We start from the raw sequence: 25,604 nt of genomic DNA, 5'->3' as shown, positions 1-25,604 counted from the left end.
CGGCCATTACCGAAACGCCGCGAGTATCAGGCAGTTCGAGCTGCGTCCCGCTGTGATTAATTAGTAAGCATAATCGTTAGAAACGATTTCTGACCTTTGTATTGTAATATTTATCAATCGCATATCATAATTTCAACGTTAATATGTAGGCGTAATTGTTCGAAACGCATATTTCGCGAAAAATTCGATGCAAAATCTCTTGCCAACATAACCCAACTTAATCTGTTTTCGCGCGCGCGAATGTGTTGCGATCCGTGGATATATCTATCGTTAATTCTAGCTTACATATTTATATTTATATTGTGTATGTTATAATGCGAAATAATAAGATTATTCTAATATATGTATGTATTTTATTTGTTACAGATAGCATTGCGATACACAGTGCGATTCACGCGTCGTGTCGGGAGTACCGTGTAAAGTTTCGCGCGTCGGGAGTGCCGTGTAAAGTGTCGGGCAATCGTAATTATTCGTATTTTCGCGAGTGTCGAGAATGCTTCGAAGAAGCAATGACGGTCGACCAAGAGAGGAGGAGGAGACCCGGGGAAGCATCGGGCGACATCGGGGCAACTGTGAGGTATGCAAAATAAAACATTTTTTCTAAACTGCATTGTTTATGAGATATTCGACACACACTATTCTATACAATTATGTATATACATATTTTGTTTTCAGATCAATGTGCTGTGTACTACAACTCCGCTATTGCACGTATCGGTGAGTGAAAAATGGTTTATTTTATAATATCTCTATAGCGGTAATGGGGGTATATATAATATGTTGAAAAAATTAAAATAGTAACATATATTTTAAATAATATGTTATAATATCTTATCTGCGATTAATATTTTTTGACAAAAATCAGCTCTGATAATTGTCAAAAATATTAATCGAATTTAAAATATTATAACATCCTTTTCTAAAAAAAAGCACGTTAAGGCGATTCTTGCAAGTATTGTCGCATCTTTTCCGATGCTGATTAACTGTTTCGATTCGCATTATGCGTTATAATATACTTTATAATATACGTTATAATATACTTTAAACTCAATTAATATTTTTGATAATAATCAGCTGATTTCTGTCAAAAAATATTAATAAAGCGTTAATTTGCTAATTAAATTTTAAAATAATAATATGGTAAAAATTTAAAATAATAATATGTTGTAAATATATTGTATGCGTGATTAATATTTTTTGACAGAAATCAGCTGATAACTCAAAAATATTAATCGAGTTTAAAGTTTTATAAAATATTATTTAAAACATTATATTATTGTATTTAATTTTATTTTGAACAAACTGTCAAACTGCTAACCCTTGCGATGACAGTCTCTCAATGGTACGAATATAACGCACAACGCGAATCGAGGCAGCCAATCAGCATCGCGGAGAAGAGGCAACAATACTTGTGAGAATTGACCTAACATGCCTTTTTTAGAAAAAAAGGGATATAAGTCGAAATGATCTATTTATACTCTTCGTAAATACCTATTAAATAACTATTCGAAATTAAGACGTCACAATTTTGCGGATGATTCCATTTCGCATGTTTTTTTCCGATTATCGATCGTGCAATAAAAAATGCATTAATGCTCCCGCTGCAGCGAAAATATCCGCGCTACGGGATATACATGATTTTCAACTTCTGTTTCCAACCTGTGCAAAATTGTGTATTATTACATTTGTAATTCAAGCGCATCTCCAATTTCATTTTGTTCCCTTTATTCCAATCCGATATGCAGAACGTCAAATGCTCTTTTATTAAGTCAAATTATGATGAAACAAATAAGTTCGTATTTTGCGTAGAGCGGCTTTTATAATTCAATCGATGCTTCGTTCATATATAATACCCTGTCCGACACGTAACGATGTAGATTCACTTGTGTCGTAGTTTATAATATGTATATAGAAGCGTTTATAGACAGCATACTGACCTGAAATCTGAAGATCGAGAACCATGAAGTCCCATTCACACTTATCCTATCGTCCAACGTAAGATCTTCGGTGGTCCGCCGCAAATCATTCCCGGTGCCAAACTTGACCATCCTTTTTCCTTATCTCTGGCTCTGCCGGAGACCTTATTTTTGTCACAAGCCATTTCTTTAAATTGGCACTCTCTCTCTCGTCCTTTCATATTATCGACAAATTAGATATTTTGAACGCAACAGACCGAGCATCTCCGTTCTAGGTAAATTTTTTTTCAACCCTTATTTAAGAAAATGCTCGAATTGTATAAATCGTGCGGAAATACCGAAACGGCGTCGAATGAAACCGCGCAGTTAAAAACCGCTAAATCTGTCGACAAAATATATATATGAATAGAGTTTGCCAGCGGACGATCTCGGGACGATTTTAGCGTCGCTTTTAGAGGCTGAGAGAAAGAGAGGATGATGATGCGCGATAGCGCCTGTCGCACATCGCGTTGAATATCCCGGGTACAAAGAGCGGGCGGCTTCGGAACGATGACGCCGGGGTGGAAATAGGGGGAGGGGGGTTGGAAAACCGAACGGGAAAGGCATAGAGGGGCGGGGGAGGAAGAGGAAACAAGCGCGCACGTTTCCCCGTTACATTGCGTTACAAAGAGAGCAACCCGTCCGACGAAATCCCTGTCAACGTTAATGCGGGTTCCGCGGTGCGTTAAAATTCCTCGACGGCGAAACAATATTGGCCGCGCGCACTGTGTTTCGCGATCCGTCCCCCCCCCCCCTCCCCCCTTCGCCCCCCCACCCTATCGCGAGCGAATTGTCGTCGGATTTTTTTATTTCCTCTTTTTTTTTCCTCTTTTTATTTACCACCGTTATTTTCCTTTATTTGCGACCGGCTATTCATCGGCGCTGCTGCTGGCTGCCGCCATGGAGTGCTTTTTTGTGCGTGAGATCGCGCGACCATCCGGGGGGAGGGGGGGATTGAAACCGGGAAATGTGATCGATTCTGGAGAGGGCTTAAGCGTGCCAAGTTTTACCACTTCGATAAACCACGGTCGGTTGACTCGGTTGAGATTTGCTCTTACAGTAGTGTAAACGACATTATCTCGCGTACAGAGATATAGGTACGCTTTTGCACAACCGAGTATCGTTCGACTCGAATTCCGCGGAACGGAATATCTATCTATGACGTTCGGCTGTTCGACTTCCGCTTTATATCGAGCATACGAGAGATATTAGAAATAACCGCTGTCTCGTGAAATATCGGATTGTGTCGGCTGTTCAATGGGAAAATTTTGCAAAGAGAGTTCAGTCGAGAACTGACCGTTCGACTATTGGCTGCGAGTTAATGATACACTTGAGTACGGATGTGTTATTTAAAGCATCAACTTGACTTGGTAACAACAATGCGACGTCAATCTATCGATTCGTAGAGAGAAAATTGATTTCACGACGCATTGGACGGACGTATATACGCGTCGATATCAAGTCAATACCCGGCTCGGAAACTAATACCTTGAGTATACATACAGCCGTTACTCTTGGACGAGGATGCTTGAATTATACCTGCTTCGGGGATGATCCATTCGCAACTGGGCCGTTAGTCCTCCTCCCGTCCATCGATCGTATCCACCAAATTACCTGAATTCCCCTATGTATGCCCTCTTAGCAGCGTCTGTAAGCTCCGATATATTCATGACAACGATTACTCGATTATGTTTCCATTATTGATAGAGCCTAATGTACTAGATAAATAACGGATAATCGAGAACGCAGCTGAAATTTTTCTCATATATATTAAACATTGAAGATTGTGTACAAGGTGTTTCTAAATAAGTGCGAAAAACTTTAGGAAATGATTCTTTATCGAAAATTAAGGGGGGTTTTTCATATAAATATATACTCCTCCAAAGGGAAAGGAAAAATTAGATTTTTAATTATTTTCTCAAATTTTGGATAAGTTAAAAAAATGAAATTTGGTGGATATTTTCCAGTAAGCAAGAAAGAAATTTATTAATATTATTTTAATCTTCCCGTATCGTTATAAGGGGATGAAACTAACAACCCCTATTCAATTTTTTATTAAAACTCTTTAACGGATCGGAATGTGATCATCTAAAAATATGCATTAAAAAGCTTGATTCCTTTAGAAACTTTTTTATTTCTTTTATTTTTTTTGTAAACTCAATAGATTTCAAGAAAAAAATAAAAACCTAATTTTTAACTCCTCCTTTGAAGAAGTGTAATTTCTTAAGAAGGCTATATATAGGAGTATATGTTTATATGAAAACTCCTTCCTTAATAATTTTCGACAAAGAATCATCTTCTAAAATTTTTCGCACTTATTTAGAAACACCCTGTACCCTGTATATAGGCAATATTATTGAATTATCAATTTCATTGTACGTACACAAGAAAGAAGAGATATTTAATACTTCGCGATTGCACGCGATTATGCTTGACGCCGAAATCAATATTGAACGAATTACAGCGATTAAGATTAAAATTCATATTCAATATCGGACAAACGATATCGTATTTCTGCACGATATCACAGCGGGGACATTGCATGAACTCTCTCGATAGTTTTTTTTTTTTATTTTTGTTATGTTGCATAAAGTTGCGTTATACATATATATGTATATATACATTGTGGAAATACCGATCGATTAAACGTCTCCGAATTTCAGTTCAACAATCATTATTTTCCACTGTGTCTTGCGCGATAAATTGCATTATATGGGCCGATTATATTCGCTTATCGTTTGACAGGCGCAATCAAGGGAGGAAAGTAAACAGAACTCTGTACAGATGAGACGCAGCTGTGTGACAGCTGAGCTTTTAGCCAATAATACACGGTGAAACTTTTATTTAGTCAATGTTGCGTGATTTCGCGATTGACGCCGCCGGTTACCGGCTTGAAATTCCTGTATCAAACCACAGCTCACTGCCAGTCGTGACAGGACTCGAACAATGTTCGCCATTTTATCCGCAATTACAGTATATATATATATATATATATATATATATATATATATATATGTATATGTATGTATGTATAACCGCGCGGTGCTCCATATATCGGGCTTTCTTTTTCCAGCTCCCTTTCTACCCCAACTCTTCATTCGCATCGTCGAGTCCCACCTAGTTTCCCTCTCCGCTTTGGATGATTGAATCTCACCGAGCGAGCGAGCGTTTCGTTGTAATGAGCTACAATCACATTTCAATGCGATCATTGATCGTTTCTGCCCCGTAACCCGGTGATCGTGATATACTACTACGAGCAATGAAATCTCTCGCATTGATGTCGGTGTAACATTTTAAAAGAATATTTTGCACGCTCTCTGTGTAAAGATACATAAGAAATTACGCGTATAAAATGATATAATGAAGTATCTCGCTATTAATATGAATAATATTGATATTGAAAAATTACCTCTTTTTATAAATATATACAAAGAGGAAACGTTAAATTATCGATAGGGTTTAATTTATCAAAGGATGTCTGCGAACATTAATATGCAGAATATTTCTCATCATGCACGATTTTAACTACCTATAAATTAATATAAGTTTAAATTTAAAAGCAGCACTTTGGCTGACGCTCTGTTTTTATATACTCTTATTTTTTTCTATACGTCTGCACACTGCTATTGTGCGCATACTTAATAAAGTTGCATTCATAATATTATTGCATTCACATCGCGTGTTAAATGTTGCATTGAGCTGTCTAGACGAGATGATGAATTTGCCGAGAAATTTTACATATATAGGTGTAAAGAGCCGATAGATAGCATCAAGCTCAAAGACCCGCCCTTTCCCACTCTTGTCTTATTAGCGAAACTTGAAAACTGCAAAGTCGGCTCCGTAACACTCTCTGGTTCTCCGTGAGAAAGGCGCCCGACAAACGCGACGATGTCATCAACTAAGAATGTTCTGTAAAGTTGCCTGATTTATGAGCGCCGACGAGGTAACGCGAAGGGATTCCGACGTAAGTTTAAACGTTTCTCTACGCGAATCCCCCCTCTTCTGTTCCTTTCCCTCTCTTAATCCTCAGTCGAATGAATAGTTTGGTACCGAAGTTTCCACTCGGCGTTATGCCCACGTGCGCGCATCTGCGAGGCTGCACGCGAGGAAACGAGCCTTCCGAATCTTGATTAATGTAATCGGGATAACTGTGTTCCCTCGAAAGATTTTACCGAGTTGGAGAAATCGTGTACACCTTCATTTCCTTCATTCTACAGGGTGATTCTAAATAAGCGCGAAAAATTTTAGGAAATGATTCTTCGTCGAAAATTAAACGGGGAAAAGGATCTTTCATGTAAACATATATACTCCTCCTATATTTTTCTCTCAGGAATTAGTCTTCCGAAGAAGAAAGTGAAAATTAGGTTTTTATTTTTTTTTCTCAAATTTTGTTTTTTTTCCAACTTTCTATTTTTATCATAATTTTGTTTTGCTTGTTTTTTTTTATTCTAAAATTTTACTTCTCGTAATTTGAAACCTATGTCATTTAGCTTTGTGCTGTGCATGATAATATATTTTAATTTTTTTCTTGCAAACTATTGATTTTACGAAGAAAATAAAAGAAATAAAAAAGTTTCTAAAGGAATCAAGCGTTCTAACTCATGTTTTTAGATGATCACATTCAGATCCATTAAAAAGTTATAATAAAAAATTGAATAGGGTTGCTAGTTTCATCCCCATATACATAACAGCACGGAAGGATTAAAAAAATATTAATAAATATTTTTTTTATTAGTGGAAAATGTCCACCAAAATTAATTTTTTTAACTTGTCCAAAATTTGAGGAAAAAAATAAAAACCTAATTGTTACCTTCCCTTTTGAAGTGTAACTCCTTAGGGAGGGACATGAGAGTTGTTTATATGAAAAACTCTCTTTAATTTTTGACGAAAAATCATTTAAAAAAATTTTTCGCATTTATTTAGAATCATCTTGTATGAGTTTTCAATTAATAAAGATCTGTTTGCATTAATAAGCCTACACTGCGTATCAACAAGAAATCTTGCAAAAATTTGAAACACAAAGCATGCATTTGAAGTTGTCATAAAAAAAATATTTTCATAAATCAAAAAGAGAAAATTATTCTTTTATTGTATACGTGTATTGTAATTCTACGATAGTATTCATCTTTATTTAGCAACAGGTACGACATTAAATGTGATTTTTTAAATTCTTATTATGTGGAAATCTGAGTGAATAGCGTATTTCAAAAAAACACACAGAACAGTCTTTAAACGAAACGACAGAGCATTGCGCAAATTTTTCGCAAAGTAATTATTGGTTGTAATACATGATAATGTTTGATGCACGCTAAAATTGAATTGTTTTTCTAAAGAGCTTATTCACAGCTCTTGGCAGTTTATCCCCATTGCCAATGTGCTAATTTGTTAGTCCTTTGTTTACTCTGATGATATTATGAATAGCCGAGGAATACGCGAACGCGTCCTTTCATTCCTATCGATAACATTGAAAGAGACTCGTTTGCAATATCGAAAATCAACAGTACGTGCGTATGTTACGGGAATACCCCGGTTGTTTTAGAGCGCTCGTTCCGCTTTCATAGCTTTCGCGCGAGAATTGATCAGTGCATTAATCCCGGTATTAACACCAATTCGGCATCGCTAATTGGCCAACTGGAAATTTGAGCCCGGCTTAAATTTTAAACTTGATCCGCTTTTTCGATTCATCGCGCATGCGGTAAATCGTGGCTTTAAAGTCGGAGGAATAACACGGGAAAAAATATTTTGTTTCTAGCCAAGTATCTATATTTCGTTTAGTTTTCCTTCGTCCGACAAACTATTATTATATATTTATTATTATATTATCTACCTTGATTTTCATTTGCAATTATTATTTTCAGCGAGATGTGACTTCGCTAATGTCGATTATATTCTGAAATTATGTTATCGTGGCACATCGGCCGCGTAAGCGGATTCGTCGACAAAGTTTCGACGGGCTAAAAGGTACAAGTAATTAACAATTAAACGCGTCCCGTTAAATCGACTCCCTTCCATTGCACGAAATTTTTTATCCTAGAGAAGCAATTTTTATCCGTCGTCTCTCTCTCTCTCTTAATGAATTATTTTCAAGAAATTAACTTAAAAAGTGTCGAGTGACATAAAAGTTTACGGAGCAAGCGGCGATTTACGCTCGAGAGAAATTAGAGAATCCCATTTCTCGCTGTCAGAAAAAGAGACGTCGCTCGAGTGGGTGTGAGAGAAATCGTGTAAAGTGTAAATGAAGCCAACTAAGATGAGAAGAAAGGTAATTTCTTTCGCGAAGCGATAACATCTAATATACTTCTCGATTAATCCTCTGTTCCTCGATAAAATTGCTCTATTATACTTCGTTAAGTCCATTTTAGATGACTTAACTTTCAATTCGCGGGAAACTGGATAAGATTCTATTCATAATTTTATGTGTTTAACATAGAAAATATTTAAAGAGAAGTATATAAAATATGTACGAAATAGAGACAATCAGATTACATACCTAAGTACATTAGGATATATCCAGCATATAAAATTATAAATAGATTTCTATCTTGAAGTCTGTCGCGAATTATAGATTAATGTCTAAAACGAACTTTATGCTATGTAAGAGATTTGTGTGCAATATTTATCAAACAATAATTTTTAAACCAGAATCTATGTATATACAGGATTCTAAATAAGTGCGAAAACATTTAGGAGATGATTCTTTGTCAGAAATTAAGGGGGTGGGGGGTCCATCATATAAACATATACATCCTTCCCAGAGGAATTATACTCCTTCAAAAAGAAGGTAAAAATTAGATTTTTTTTTTTTCTCAAATTTTTTAGACAAATTAAAAAAATGAAATTTGGTGGACATTTTTTTGGGGATGAAACTAACAACTCCTGTTCAATTTTTTATTAGAATTTTTGAACGAGTCGAAATGTGATCATCTAAAAATACGTGTTAAAAAGTTTGATTCTTTTAGAATTAAAAAAAAAATTTTTTATTTTTTTCATAAAAACAATTTGCATGAAAAAAATTAAAATTATCATGCACAGTACTAAATGATCATAATAAGGTTCAAGTTACGAGAAACTGACTTTTAGAATTAAAAAAAAAAGCAAAACCAAATTATAGTAAATGTTGGAAATAATACAACAAAAACAAGATTTGAGAGAAAAATAAAAACCAAATTTTTACTTCCCTCTTTGAAAGAGTGTAATTCCTCAAGAAGGGATATAGGAGTATTTGTTTATATCAAAAACTCCTTAATTTTCAATAAAGAATCTAAAATTTTTCGCACTTGTTCAGAATCATTCTGTATATTTTGATAAACAGTTTCTCTAAGGATTTATTTTCACTAAAATCTAAAATTTTACTAATTTAAATTTCTACTGCAATTACGACGCGATAGAGAATAAATATCGAGTACCGCAACCGAGTGCGAGATCAAAGTTCCGAATCGAAACGTGCGCCTACATTTCTAGACAGATTTTTGGGGTTGGTTTCCGTTTGTGGAGGGCCTCGTCGAAAATGGATTCGAGTCGCGCGGCCGGCCGCGAATTACCATTCCGGAAATGAATATTTTGTCATTAACTTTGCGCGATTCCATTGTAGTAATTGCGAACACTTCCGGCCAGTGGGTGCCAAACCGCATAGCGCTACAATCAATTACGATGGCGTCACGCCGCGCTCCATATATTATGCAGCACATCGAATGCCCTGTCAAATAATACCAATGCGTTTGCAATCAAGCTTCGTGTCACTCGCGCGAGCGCCCAAAAAGCTTGTGTAAAGGCTTACTCACATTAGCACAGTACACTTTACAGAAGAAATCTTTCCAAGAATTTTTTCAAAAAGGATTCACATATAATCGTTCATAAATTTATATCTCATATAATATTTATTATTATATATATATGTTATATACAATTTATATATAACACGTGTATGTCATATAACATTTAATTATAATTATAATATATTATTATATATTATATATTTTTATATATTACATACACCTATATTATATATTTTATATATTATATATATTATATATTATATATTACATATTATATATTATAATTATATATTAGTATATATATTTTATTATAATATGATATATAATATATAATGTATAATATATAATATATAATATATAATGTATAATGTATAGTATATAATATATAATATATGTATAATATATAATGTATAATATATAATATATAATATATAATGTATAATGTATAATATATAATACATTATATAATATATAATATATAATGTATAATGTATAATATATAATACATAATATATAAAATATACATATAATGTATAGGTAATATATAATATATAATATATAAAATATATAATATATAATAAATTTTATAATAAAAAATGACACATCGCGCTATAGAAATTGAAGGCTACATTATGTGAGACTCCCATTTGATCAAAATTTCATTGTATCATAGTATCATACAGTGGCTATAAAACTTCGTATAAGGGCAAATGTGAATTAAACCTGAGCATACGTTGGTGCACGTATGCACGAAGAGGACAAGGGTGTCAACGCGCTGCGGCGTGTGCCTCGATAAATTGGCAGCGTTAAATTTAATGTCATTCATTCCGGCGGCGGCGATGTCGATGTCGCTGCAAGCACGCGCGCTTCTTTTACACGCGTGTGAAACGCTCGCTCACTGTGACAAGATCAGGGTCGATTCTGCGCTTTTTGACGCCCTTCTGCGCGAAACTGTAGATTTTCAACGCTAATAAAACGCAAAATACAATTTATTTCAACAGAATTTTGTTATTAACTTTCGGAAATGCGATATGGAGATGCAAATGTACGGATTGTGGACTCAAAAAAAAAAAGCGAAACAAAAGGATACGCAAGAAGTATATTATATCATTTAATCCCAACGTAATAAAATCGTAGTAGAATATTACAATGTGTCTTTGTTTAAAAAAATATAAAAGTAATGAATTAACAGCTCGAATCGCGTCGGCATAATGTTTTGCGCTTTGGAAAGAGATATTTAATATTTTTTTTTTACATTAATTTGTATGCGAACGCGTATCGCGCTGACCAGGAAACGATCCCGGGTCGAATCACGTCGGCCGCGACATTAAACTGCTCACGCGCCCGCAATAAAACTACCCCTACCGCATCATGGTCGCCCGTACCCCGGATTTGCGGTAATGCGTCGTTTTTGAAAGCGATACTCTGACGCAAATAGCATATGTATGCGTGAAACGCAGAAACGCGGATGACGCGTTTAATTGTGTATTCGCTTTCGAACCGGTGAAAAATTCAAGGCGCGATGCGAAATTCAAGAAATGTTAACGAGACAATTTCCATTCGTTAAAAAATTGCGATAAAACGATCATTCATAATTTCTGTCGTCTGCCCCTTCGATGATATTTTATATAATATATTTTCAAAAATGATATTTTATATAATAAATTAATAATTTTATTATTACACTGATCAACAAAACAAAACTTTTGTTTGAAATATTTGAGCGAATTTAAGGTATTTTGGGGATACTGAACCTAAAAAGGACAACAGTTTTGCCGAATTGACTCTAGTTTTTGAGATTATGGATACTCAAATATTCAAATTATTATTTTACTCCAATACGATCTGTAGCTGCTGACATATGCAGCAGGGTTTGGTCTGTCTTTTTATTCTTTAACATTGTTTTCATCTCCAACGTGATTCTGATGACCCATATAAAAGAAAATCATTTTTCAAACAGCATTTTTCTATGCATTAATTGTCATTATCTGAATCAGCTTACTTTGTTTTAATGTTATTTTATTGAATACAACGTCATTAGGTATTTCATATATATACTTTTGTATGATTTGAGACAATTTCCATATAATTTGGGGATAGGCTACGTCTGATCATTATATTTGTTGCGTTTTTTATGTTTTTTATGGAACACCCATTATCTAAAAAATTAGAATCAATTTAGTTAATGCCATATTCGAAATCAGTGACACAAAGTTACCCTAAAATCTAATCTAATTGACAATAAAATCAGTGTTGACCAGTGTTTTTATTATTTCGATTTAAATTTTTATGTTCTATGAGTCTTGTGTCAATTGTGATTAATCATGTTGATTTATACATATTTTGATTTCGAAAATGACATATCAATAATATATCAATTTTTAGAAGAGAAAAAGAAAAAGAAAGAGAATGAGAAAAAGAGAAAGAGAGAAAAGCAAGGCAATGAAAGGGTTACGCGATCAATGGTTTCGCAGAAGTAGCTCCACTTTCGCAGTAGTTACGGCGCGACTGTAGTCAGACGTTCGCGGCGAGACTCGATGACGACGTCTAGACTCTGTGGTGATTCGCGGCGACCTTGACGACCACCAAACAAAATCGATTTCACTGGCAAAACTCAGGCCCAGAGTAAAATAATCTCACCGGCACTGTTCGCGGAGTGTGTGTCCTCAAAAGGACGGCGGCTCACCGTTTCGGATGAAAGCGGTCGGTTCGCTCTGGATTTCCTTCTCCAACGACACTTTCTTTTTTTTTTTTATCGTCCTTCCTACTTTCCTGCCTGCCCTACCGACGAGTTGAGCCCGTGGGAATTGGGGATTTGCGGTTTACCAGGGAGTGCCAGACGCAAAAAACAAATGAACGGACCACCATATGAGTATAGGAATCTGGCGGCTGTTGTACCTCTTCTTTCTCTCCTTTCTCAACCTTCACCCACCTTCGTTTCTTTATCGCTCTGGTCAGTTTATCTCTTTCAAAGTTTGATACATGACAGCACATCTCCCGGTTATTTCTTCCTGTGTTTTCGTACACTTTTACCTTTTTTATCTTTTGCTGCTCAATGAATTTCAAACAAATGGCATGAAAGGAAAACAGTCTCATTTAGACCTTTCGTCTTTTCATCGTACCCATCAATCTTCCATCTTTGGGTGAACAAAAAATATATAGATATATATTATGCTTTAAGCACTGGCGGATTCTGGGGAGTTTGGGGTTAACCCCCCCCCCGCCCCTTGCAAATTAAAAGAAACAGTTTTGCTGAATTTGTTTAAAAAATATAAATAAAGAAAAACAAACATTAAAGATCTATCGACATCAGGATCCGCTAGTGTATATATATAAGTATAAGATACACTGTAAACTATACTCATTACGCATTCAAGGAGTTAAGTTTAGATTAAGTCAGACATAGGACGAAATGATGAGATAATTTCATTGCACGAAAATAATTAGATGAAATTCTTTATATCTATATAATATATATATAATATATATTATATCTATATAATATATATTATATCTATATAATATATATTATATCTATATAATATATATTATATAGATACAAAGAATTTTGCCTAATTATTTTCGTACAACAAAATTATCTCATCATTTCGTCCTATGTCTGACTTAATCTATACTTAATTTCTTGAATGCGTAATGAGTATAATTTACAGTGTATCTTATACATACATATTGTATATATTATATAGATATAAAGAATTTTGCCTAATTATTTTTGTGCAACGAAATTATCATCATTTCGTCCTATGTCTGACTTAATCTATACTTAACTCCTTGAATGCGTAATGAGTATAATTTACAATGTATCTTATACATACATATTGTATACATTATATAGATATAAAGAATTTTGCCTAATTATTTTCGTGCACGAAATTATCTCATCATTTCATCCTATGTCTGACTTAATTTACACTTAACTCCTTGAATGCGTAATGAGTATAATTTACAATGTATTTTACACTTTTATATATATATATATTGTATATATTATATATATATATATATATATTATATATATATATATATATATATATAAAAGTATAAGATACACTGTAAATTATACTCATTACGCATTCAAGGAATTAAGTGTAGATTAAGTCAGACATACGACGAAATGATGAGATAATTTCGTTGCATGAAAATAATTAGGCAAAATTCTTTATATCTATATAATATACATATATATATAAAAGTATGAGATACACTGGAAATTATACTCATTACGCATTCAAGGAGTTAAGTTTAGATTAAGTCAGACATAGGACGAAATGATGAGATAATTTCGTTGCACGAAAATAATTAGGCGAAATTCTTTATATCTATATAATGTATACAATATGTATGTATAAGATACATTGTAAATTATATTCATTACGCATTCAAGGAGTTAAGTTTAGAATAAGTCAGACATAGGACGAAATGATGAGATAATTTCGTTGCATGAAAATAATTAGGCGAGAAATTCTTTATATCTATATAATATATATATATATATATACATATATATACTGGCGGATCCTGGGGGGGGGGGGTTAACCCCCTCCCTTGCAAATTAAAAGAAACAGTTTTGCTGAATTTGTTTAAAAAATATAAATGAAAAAAAACAAACATTAAAGAGCTATCGACGTCGTTGATCCTGGAATAAAAGCTAATCATGAAACCAAAAATATTAAATAAAATAATTTTGCAAAACCCCCTCCATTATCGACGTCAGGATCCGCTAGTGGCTTTGAGTACCTGGCTGTTTTTTTATTTGTTTACCTCGTAGTACTTTTGCAATCGACGCGGGAAAGATCAAGCCTTCTCGTTTTATCTCTCTGTAGTTTCGAAATTGTGAAATTACTAGGAAATAGATTTAAGGCATGTTATATGTAGATATATGCTTCTCACATTATTAAAATAATTTGTCATTAGTAAAAGCGACAAATAGACAATCATCTTACATTCGTGAAAGAAAAATTATGAAAAACGGAAGAACGGGAATGTGAGATATTGCTGGCACGCGTTTATGCAGGATCAGGTAGCTCGTCGTTTGGAAAAGGGGCTGCTCGCAGTTTTCTCAAAGCACATCGTAAAACAGCGTCGCGTCGTAAAATTGACCGATTGTATCGAGTGGCTTCTCGACTGTGGTCGCTCGCGCGGAAGGGTCAGGGACTGGAAGGGAGAGAATATAAGGACAGATTCTCGTTTACCGATGCGGGAGTCTACGCAGAAGAGTCGCGTCCCGAACGACCGCGGGCTGAATTCGTAAGATTACGACGGCGGGCCATCAAGCGGATTGAAGCGTTGCGGTTCTAATTCCAAATGTTCCGCGACATTATGCTAGATTGTGAAGTACGTGATTTACTAAAGTGCGCCGTAAAGTCTGAAAGCTGTTTGCGCGATAAATATGTAATTGTACCGCTATAAAAGTCAACACTCCAATGATAGACAAGAGGACTTTTGTTCATCAGCGATTGTTAGCTAATTTCTTATGGATGAGATGATTTTAAGCCGATGCAAATTTCCGTGTCATTAAGCATGTCAGTATTATTTTTGTAATTCTTTGAATCATATTTCCGATAAAGTAAACCACGTAAGGGTTGAACGGCAGAGAAGGACAGGTCAAACTGTTCTAATAGCTGTTGCGCTGCGACGGGAGATCTCGCGACAGCATTTTGATTTATGTACATTTGACAGTTGGGAAAATTATATTTCTCAACTGTCATTTAAGTTTGCACCTTGTTTCCCGTTCATCAAGCCCGAATAGAAAACCCTCGTCCCTCGTTCCTGATGAACCCTACATCTACCCCCGTGTGGATGCCTCTTGTTTGCGCCGGATCTGATCCTCACCCTCTTCCCGGGTGATCGTCTAAACTCGAATCTCAAGAGAAGCAGAAGGAAGGGACCGAGAGAATCATTCGTCCGTCCTTCCCTTATCCTTCGGTGATCCCAAGCAATTTCAGTTCGGCTTAATCCCTTGATGGTAACACGATCCCGATCCCGTGTACGAAATGCTTGCTGACACTCGACCACGGCGCGCCGCTGACAATGGCACGACGTGCTATGATATTCCTTTAACGCGGTAGGATGATACGTCACAAGGGTTCTCCTTGCCAACATTCAAGGATCTTATACAATTATCCTTCGTTACATCGTTTTTAACAAAGCACGTAGAAGCAAAATTACTTAATTTAATCTTGCCAAAATTACAATTTCGCTGAGCGATGAATTTTATGACTTGAGATGCAACAAATAAACGTGAAAATGGTATAATTCGGTCTATTAATGATATATATAAAAAATCTGTAGCGATAATTGGAAGATAATGGCTTTGTTTCGATATAGTACTGTCAAAAATCATTCATGTACGTCAGATTGATACGTATTGCCAGTTAAAATTAAACGCAGCAATATATATTAGTACAATTAACACGATATTTATTGCGTAATGCAATATTATAATGACTGTCTATCGATCGCGAGCATGGCACGTAAACATGACAAGGATATGCGAACTATTACACAGTTACTTGTCACTCGATCACATTATAATCAGAGAATTTAATAGAGCTACTCCACATAATGATCCATACGTCGCCGACGTTGAGACGTATCAACTCGATTCTAACGTCGGTTTGAAATGTCAGTGCATGCTATATGTGTGTATAGCAAGGTCGTAATCGCATCTCTTAAAAGGAATGAAACGAATTGGCATTCAAAGTGTCGTCGGGCTTAAATGCGGCCACCCGTCGCCGCCGGTTTACCACGACGAAAATATGCCGCCGTCGTATTCCGTACGTATTGCACGAACGAGTTGGAAGGTAAAACATCCGAGGATCGACGCAATGAAGAAGTTTAACGAACTTAGCGAAGCACGTCGTAAAGGCTTTGGCTCCACCGCGATTGTCCCTAGTTCTCGTTTCTCGTGAATCGAAATGCGGAGGAGGAAGGCAGCAAGTTGAGGAAGAAGCAAAGGGCGGAACAGTGATGAAGAAGTAAAGAGAAAGGTACAAGCTACTTTCTGCTGATCGTAATTGGATTGAGAAACATCGGACTGCGAGCGGAATTCAATATTCCGCTGATTTTTATTTCGCGACTGGTATATCTCTCTAATCGAACTTCACGAAGATATAGAGAGATTAAGAGCTCTTTCGTTATTCCTCAACTATAGGGTTCGATGGATAAATTGAACAAAATGATATTAATGAAACAAAAGTATCAATATGATTCGTGCAAATGTGATTTTTGTAATCTCTGGGATAACCCAAATGAACCATCTGTCAAGTAGATAAGAACCGTTCATAGATCAGACACTTTGTCTCCTGTCATGCTAAGAAATGACTTTGGATATCAAGCTGTGAAAGAATAATCACGAGGACCAAACACACCAAGCATTAAGCCGATTTCCGAGGTGCTAGTTAATTTTACGGCGATTACACACGTATTACCGCAAGCGTAGGGATGAGAGAAATTTTGGCCGTTACTGTACGCGGAATAGACGCGTGTTCGTCCGTGAAATGACCATTAGATCCAGCTGGGCCGATACATCTACGTAGAATTCCAGAACAGGAGCCGCGGTAGACGGCATGCTAAGCCTCCATGACACATGCGCAAGCAAGCATGTGTGGGTATATGTATATGTATATATACCGTATATGCATATATGTATCGCTCTCAAACGAACCGGCACCGTGCTATCGGTGTAAATAACTTTTCGTCCACCGAGGATATCGCCGCGACAAATACCTCGCACCCGACATAGGAGTAATGGATAATGAAAATGGATCTAATGGCCCGTAGAATGGGAATAAGTCGCTAATGATTTAGATTTAATATATTTGGATATAAGAGGCAAGAATTGAAAATAAGGGTTGAATTAAAGAAATACTTATTATTAATTAAATTAGGACATAAGGATATACAGGGTGTTACAAAAGCATCGGATTTGCTTAGCACCATGCGATAGAGAATGAAAATCTAAAAAGATTTTTCCTCAACGAAAATGTCGAGGGAGGTCATCATTTTTTGCAAGTTCCCAATTTTTGCCATCATATATCTTAGTAACTAAGCCTTAAATTAAAATTCTATTAAATTAAACTCGACCTGAAATTAACTGAAGAATGCAGTTTTGTTAATCTTTTAATTCCATAAAGTTTATTTTGCGAAAAGCCCTTCATTTTCAATCACTTATAACTCGAAAATTATTGATGCCTCGACATTTTCATTGAGGAAAAATCTTCTGATTTTCATTCTCTATCGCATGGTGCTAAGCAAATCCGATGCTTTTGTAACACCCTGTATATATGTGAAAGCGGCACGTAATTAAACGAAAGCATAATATATTTCCAACATCCGGAGAATCATATGAATTCTGCACGTTGCGCTAATTCGTGAAGTAAAGACCAATCAATAATTAAAATTGAGAAAGTTATAAATGTAGCAGTTTACTGTTTTAAACCGAATCCTCAATCTCTATAAATTAACACATTTAGAAACAATTTCACATGTTATGATATGTATTATCGTGCAGTCATGTTTATTTATACCTTTACGGAATAATGACAAAGAAATTGCTAAATGAAATGATCTCCCTACCTATTAAATTGATTAAAATCGTGAACACATATTACACTATACCCTGACATCTCCAAATTAGATGACACAGGCTATTGAGAATTTATTCGTTTGGTAACATTTTATAGGAGCTAGTAAACTTGCTGGATTCGCAACATGTAATACGTATACATATATATGAAATTGACACCATTAAATTACATCGCTTCAAAATTCTATCAATGTTCATTCATTTGCGGAAAAGTGGCAGGTACAATTGGATTAGAACCGGCGATAGTTTATTTCTGTATGTCTGACTGTATAATTCGGAGCATGTTCGTAATGTAATTCCAGATGACCGACACGCGATCTGAACCGCGGCTGTTCCAGAAATACATAATTCACCGAGCGACGATGCGTTCTGCACCGGACCAGAGATTCGTTACGGACGCATTCGTCATCGTTCGTTTAGCCGATCGATCGATACCGGCACGCGACGCACGCGGTGATTAATCATGCAAATTCGCCGGCATGCACAATCGATGCGCCGAACTGGGGGGAGGGTGGGGGGGGGGGGGACGCGACTGTAAAAAAATTCATAAAATACGCTTCCGTGTCGAAATATAAGCAGCGGCCGGCGCCGACGGTTTCGTCGTCGATCGATCGAAATGTGCCACACGGATCGTCGGCGACGCTCACGCGACACAAACCCTCGTGTCGACCCCCTCGAGTCCCTTGTATGCGTCTCTGTCACGGGGTGACTCCGCTGTTTCCATGCACCGCTTCAATTTCGTTGGTTTCGTGCGCCCGGGTTTGCTTAAATTTCAGAGCACTATCCCAGGACCCCTTCCTGCCCCCTTCCCTCTCGTCCCCCGATCTGTGTGTGTGTCTCGCATCTCGCATTTCGCGGCTACGCGAAATCGGCGCGCGACATCCGATACACGTCAGCAGAGTACATTATTCGTCTTTCCAGACGCTTCAAGCTCGAGATACCAGCCGAAACCGCGACGTGAGACGAGTACGCAATTACGTAAAATAGTTGCTTTCATATTTGCAAAACAGGGAATGATATTCTGAAGTAGTTTGGAAAATATTTTATTAGGGTAACTTCTCTCTGTATCGGATTCAATTCATTATATCGCATAATTATACAAAGTGCGATGCATATAAGGTGATTCTAAATAAGTGCGAAAAATTTTGTATGATTCTTTGTCAAAAATTAGGGGGTTTTTTCATATAAACATATTCCTATATCCCTCTCTAAGGGGTACACTTCAAAGGGGAGATGAAAATTAGGCTTTTATTTTTTTTCTTAAATTTTGGACAAGTTAAAAAATATAAAAAATTTGATAGATATTTTCCATTACTAAAAAGAATATTTATTAATATTATTTTAATCTTCTTGTATCATTATAAGGGAAATTAGCAACCCTCCATTTAGTTATTTATTAGAATTGTTTTACGGATTGGAATGTAAGCATCTAAAAATATGCATTAGAAAGCTTGATTCCTTCAGAAACTTTTTTATTTAAAAAAATTTTTTTTATAAAATCAATACTTTGCAAGAAAAAAAATAAAATATATTATCATGCACGGTGCTAAATGGCATAGGATTTCGAGTTACAAGAAGTTGAATTTTAGAATAAAAAGCAAGCAAAACAATTATAGTAAATTGTATAATTATAGTAAATTGAAAAAAAAATTAAACAAAAACAAAGTTTGAGAAAAAAAATAAAAACCTAATTTTCACTTTTCTTTTTAAAGAGTGTAATTTCTCAAAAAGAGATATAGGAGTATATATTTATATGAAAAACCCCCCTTAATTTTTGACAAAATATCATCTCCTAAAATTTTTCGCATTTATTTAGAATTACCCTGTATGCTTTTAAGTCAGTGAGAATGAAAGAATTACTGTTTTCTTGATTTTTTCATTCAATAATTCTTTTTTAGAAGAAATAAACATTTTGGACATATTTCGAATTCCGTGGCTTGTTTGATGCACTGCGGGAAGTCGTGCGTTTTAAAGGAGGCTCAAACTAAGAGTGGACCGATTCTGAACGCGACACGATATCAATTAAATCCCATCTGCAGGGGATTAAACTGGTGCTAAATAGGATAGGTTTCGAGTTACGAAAAGTTGAATTTTAGAATAAAAGAAGCAATCAAAACAAATGTTGAAAAAAATGAAACAAAAACTTGAGAAAAAAATTAATTCCTCAGGAAGGGTTGAGTATATGTTTATATGAAAAACTCCCCTTGATTTTCGACGAAGAATCATCTTCTAAAATCTCTCGCACTTCTTTAGAATCGCCCTATATAAATGCAAGGTATATCTAGATATATTTTCCCATTTAATATATACCGATGTATTGTGTAATCAGACACAAGTTTAAGCATCTCGTAAGCACGCGGCGAGGAAGAGGGAAGAGAAAGCTCGTCGAAAGTTCCACAACGTCGGATTTACCGGTGAAGAAGCCGGGGAAGTGCGGAAGGGGGCTTTCCGCAACGAAAGATTTCTCGCGCGCATCTTCTAGCTAGTTTGATGTAATAGCTTTTTAGTTACCTCGTGTACAGCGTATTCCCGGGCTCTCTGACGTTACTCTGAGTAGCAATTACTTGGCGAACTTACGTCGAAAATGGGGGATGGGGCGAACAAGTGGGCATTCAACCGCGGGTGCGCAGCCAAAACAATTCCCGCGTTCTTGAAAACGCTTTTCGCAATGTCCTACACAGGGAAGGAAGAGTTATGGGAAAATTTTCCGTATCTCCCAACCCTCTCTCTCTGATCGCGCGCTCACTTCCTCGCTAACTTCCGCCACGAGGCTTTGATTCATTCCACCCGCGCTTCCTCCTGTATAGTATAATATAAAATATAGCAGACGCAGTGAGAAAGTTCTCTCTTGCTTGTAATTGTACGATTAATTAAAGCAGATATATGCAAATTTTATTTTGATTAATTAAGAAACGATTGAGATTCGGGATTGGTTCGTTTCGTCTCGAAAGGGAAGAATCTCGAGTCGTCCTGCTAATTTTCGCGTTTGCAAGTTAGCGTGTAACGCGCATCAGAAATCTCGTACGACCTTAACGAAGTACACTACTTGTATTATCTTCCGACACGTGAAACAAGATATTACCGGCGAGGAAGTAGACATGCTAGACACGTTACATTTCCGGAGCATCATCGCTGACAAGGAATTCAAAGTTTAATGTGTTTTCCGACTTTTGATGTCTCTCTGAACGCGGCTATTGTCCCGAGTCCCGTGCTTTGTCTAATATTATAAATCGCATTTTTCAACATTGAGACATGTTCCAAGACATGTGTCTATTTGCAAGCGTACCTGACCTGTCAAAAGGACACGTAAAATTGTGTAAAAATGTAGTTCGCGACTTGGAAAGGCCTTTAATTTCGCCAAACGCGCGCGGTTTGTATTTTAATAGGACGATGTAGCGCATAAACAAGTTTTCTCCAGCGTTAAAACTGCCCCGCGGGCGCTGACCGACTTTGGATATATCTCGAATGTGGCAGGGACATCACAGCGGGATCGTCAACATAACGACCGTTATTAAAAAACTTATTGCAACTGTCCCGCGAGGGGAGCGAGCACTCTGAAAATTATTAAGTTCGGTACGGAATTATGTCCGACGCGGGATTAATTAAATTTTTTAGCACTTTATTTAATATTTGGAGCGGCGCCGTTGAAAAATAGATGATATGACATTCGACGAGAGAACGTTATATGGAGAGAGAGAGAGAGAGTCACTGCGAGAAATATAAACGTTATTATTAATAACGAAAAGTAACTCGAATCGGGAACACCAGAATTATGCATATTGTTTGTTCCTAAAATGTGTATTTCGAACGAGCAGTCGTTCCTTTTTATACGTCCATTACACTCTGATAGAATTGGGTATTGAAATGTTTTGTTCAATTGTTTGAAAGCTTTTATACTTTAATCTTTAATGCGATCGAACAGATATATAATTCATCCTCAAATATAAAATGTATCTAAAAGTTATGTATTATATCGTGGACACTCTCTCTGTACAGAAATGTTATATAACATTCGCGAAAGTATTTTTATCATAATTCGAAAACTTCAACAACTACATAATATCTTCTTTATTATTGAATTACCTGTCAAATAAAGTATGAAATTATTATTGTAATAAATTAATAAATTTTTATTAATCAATTTGTAAGGTAAACATTATATTCAAGAAGACTTAATGTACGTTATAGATTGTACGTTATAGACTGTAAGTTGGACGTTGATCCTTGAAGGGACTATCAGCTTCAGCGCAGGACTGCCGTACATGTGTGTGGATTAACTTCAGTATGTCAATTTCACGTTGATTCTGTGCGAAATTTGAAATCGAGCCCCGCGGCGCTTGACCGATTCCGAGTTTCCACTATCATGTTGGAAACATTGACTTAACGATCGTTGTTAAAAAGCCGTAACTCTGATTCCATCTTGCCTCATATACAATCTCCATCTTTCTCTCACTCTCATAGATCTATATTTTTCTAAAATCACTTATGCACTAAAAATATACAGAGTATTTCTAAATAAATGCAAAAAACTTTAGAAAATAATTCTTTGTCAGAAATTAAGGAGGATTTTTTTTCAAAAAATTTTAAGAAATGATTCATTGTCGAAAATTAAGGGGGGTTTTTCATATATTCCTATATCCCTCCTTGAAGAGTTATACTTCTCTAAAAATACTTCTCCTTTAGACTTTTAATTTTTTTTTCTCAAATTTTGGACAAGTTAAGAAATAAAATTTAGTAGATATTTTTCACTAGCAAAAAGGATATTTATTAATATTTTTTCAATTTTCCCATACTGTTATAAGGGGATGAAACTGACAACTCCTATTCAATTTTTTATTAGAACTCTTCAAGACCGGAATGTAATCATCTAAAAATATGCGTTAAAAAGCTTTTCTTTAGAAACTTTTTTATTTCTTTTATTTTTCTGTAAACTCAATAGTTTTCAAGAAAAAAAATAAAAACCTAATATTTTCAACTACTCCTTTGGAGAAGTGTAACTCCTCAGGGAGGATATAGGAATATATGAAAAACCCCCCTTAATTTTTGACAAAGAATCATCTCCTAAAATTTTTTGCACTTTTTTAGAAATACTCTGTATAGATACATAAATGAGAATAGACATATATATATATATATATATATATATATATATATATATATATACATACACATATATGTATATATATGCTCTATATATTTTCTCTCTGTGTGTTGCTTATCTATTATTAAAGTATATTCTTCTATGTAGAGATTTTATTAAAAAATGAGCTACTTATATAAAAGAATATAATATCAAATCAAATTTTTGCTAAAAAAATTGATCCCAAAAAGTTGACAGATAAAATGAGATATTCCAATACATAATTGAAGAGAATAAAAGTAATAATATATTTATATAACAAAATTTGTGTGTGCAATTTATATATATTAATACATAAATTTAAATATAAAATATTCTTTAATCTCTCTCTCTCTCTCTTTTTCTATGCACTGTTTGAAAACAAAATTATGTACATACATATAAGATTATTTTTTCCAACTTTTATAAATTAAATTAAAATTTTTTGACATCTTTTTATCTTATAAAAGAATAATACGATTATATCCTTTCGCTGCAACATATTTATTTTCTTTATCGTTTCACTTTTTACATTACTAGAACAACCCAAGCGCGCGTTACGCGCGCGCCATTCTTCGGTTTTATATTAAAAAAATGATATTTAAAAAAAAAATATAAAGTTTATTTAAACTCGATTAATATTTTTTTTACAGAAATCGATTGATTAAAGCGTTAATTTACTAATTAAATTTTTAAATATAAATGTTATGAAAAATAAAAATAGTAATATGTTGTAAATAATATGTTATAATACCTTATTTTTGATTAATATTTTTTTGACAGAAATCAGCTGATAGCTGTCATAAATATTAATCGAGTTTAAAGTATTATAACATATTAAAATATATTATATTATTTTAATTTTTATAACATATTATTTTAAAAATTAATTAGCAAATTAATGCTTTAATCAGCTGATTTCTGCCAAAATATATTAATAATGTGAAAATTTGCTAATTAAATATAATTTTATATTTATATTGTGTATGTTATAATTTACTAATTAAATTTTAAAATAATAATATGGTAAAAGTTATAAAATAGTAATATGTTGTAAATAATATGTTATAATATCTTATTCTCGATTAATATTTTTTGACAGAAATCAGTTGATAACTGTCAAAAATATTAATCGAGTTTAAAGTATTATATATATATATATATATATATATATATATATATAACCTATTATTTAATACATATTATATTATTTTAATTTTTATAACATTATTTTAAAAATTAATTAGTAAATTAACGCTTTAATCAGCTGACGCTTTAATTATATATGTCATGTAGAGCTTCAATTAATTTTTTTTCAGTAGTAATATAAGACATTAATCAGACGTTTGTGATTGCTCGGTAGATACACTATAAACATAAATTATCCAAATTAATTATTATACAACAAATTAATTATATAACAAATTAATTATTTTTTACAATATAATCAAGCTTCAAATACACAAGACATCTCGAAAACATATCTATGAATACGAGAGAGAAAATATTATTGCGGAGAAAGATACATTCTCTCTCTCAATGTCTCTTAATCAGCTGATTTTTCTGTCAAAAAATATTAATAAAATTTGCTAATTAAGTTTTAAAATAATAATATAGTAAAAGTTATAAAATAGTAATATGTTGTAAATAATATGTTACAATACCTTATTCTCGATTAATATTTTTTTCTTTCTAAAGCTATATATATATTTTCGAACGAATCTCCTTCGAGTTTTAATTAATTATTTATTAATATTAAGTCATGTACATACATACATAGTATCGCGCGCGCGTTATTAGAGTGAAGTTGCCGATGTTTGTAGCTTCGGCCATTACCGAAACGCCGCGAGTATCAGGCAGTTGGAGCTGCGTCCCGCTGTGATTAATTAGTAAGCATAATCGTTAGAAACAATTTCTAACCTTTGTATTGTAATATTTATCAATCGCATATCATAATTTCAACGTTAATATGTAGGCGTAATTGTTCGAAACGCATATTTCGCGAAAAATTCGATGCAAAATCTCTTGCCAACATAACCCAACTTAATCTGTTTTCACACGCGCGAATGTGTTGCGATCCGTGGATATATCTATGGTTAATTCTAGCTTACATATTTATATTGTGTATGTTATAATAATGCAAAATA

The 25,604-nt window shown here is 34.5% G+C and overlaps 1 protein-coding gene across 1 annotated transcript in view; it reads left to right on the top strand.

Annotated features, from left to right (window-relative positions):
* LOC145939729 (uncharacterized) overlaps positions 1-25,604 on the top strand; it is a 471,008-nt gene that overhangs the window by 20,381 nt on the left and 425,023 nt on the right. The window contains exons 3-4 of the mRNA XM_083044284.1: positions 367-577; positions 676-717. The gene's annotated coding sequence lies outside the window, so the exon portion shown is untranslated. The remainder of the gene's footprint in view (positions 1-366; positions 578-675; positions 718-25,604) is intronic.

Source organism: Prenolepis imparis, unplaced genomic scaffold (genome assembly GCF_030444845.1).
Source record: "Prenolepis imparis isolate NDT839.2.m4 unplaced genomic scaffold, iyPreImpa1.0 SCAF_8, whole genome shotgun sequence".
Classification (NCBI taxonomy): Eukaryota; Metazoa; Arthropoda; class Insecta; order Hymenoptera; family Formicidae; genus Prenolepis; species Prenolepis imparis.
The sequence above is the reverse complement of the archived record's forward strand: the minus strand, read 5'-3'. Positions and strand labels throughout refer to the sequence as shown.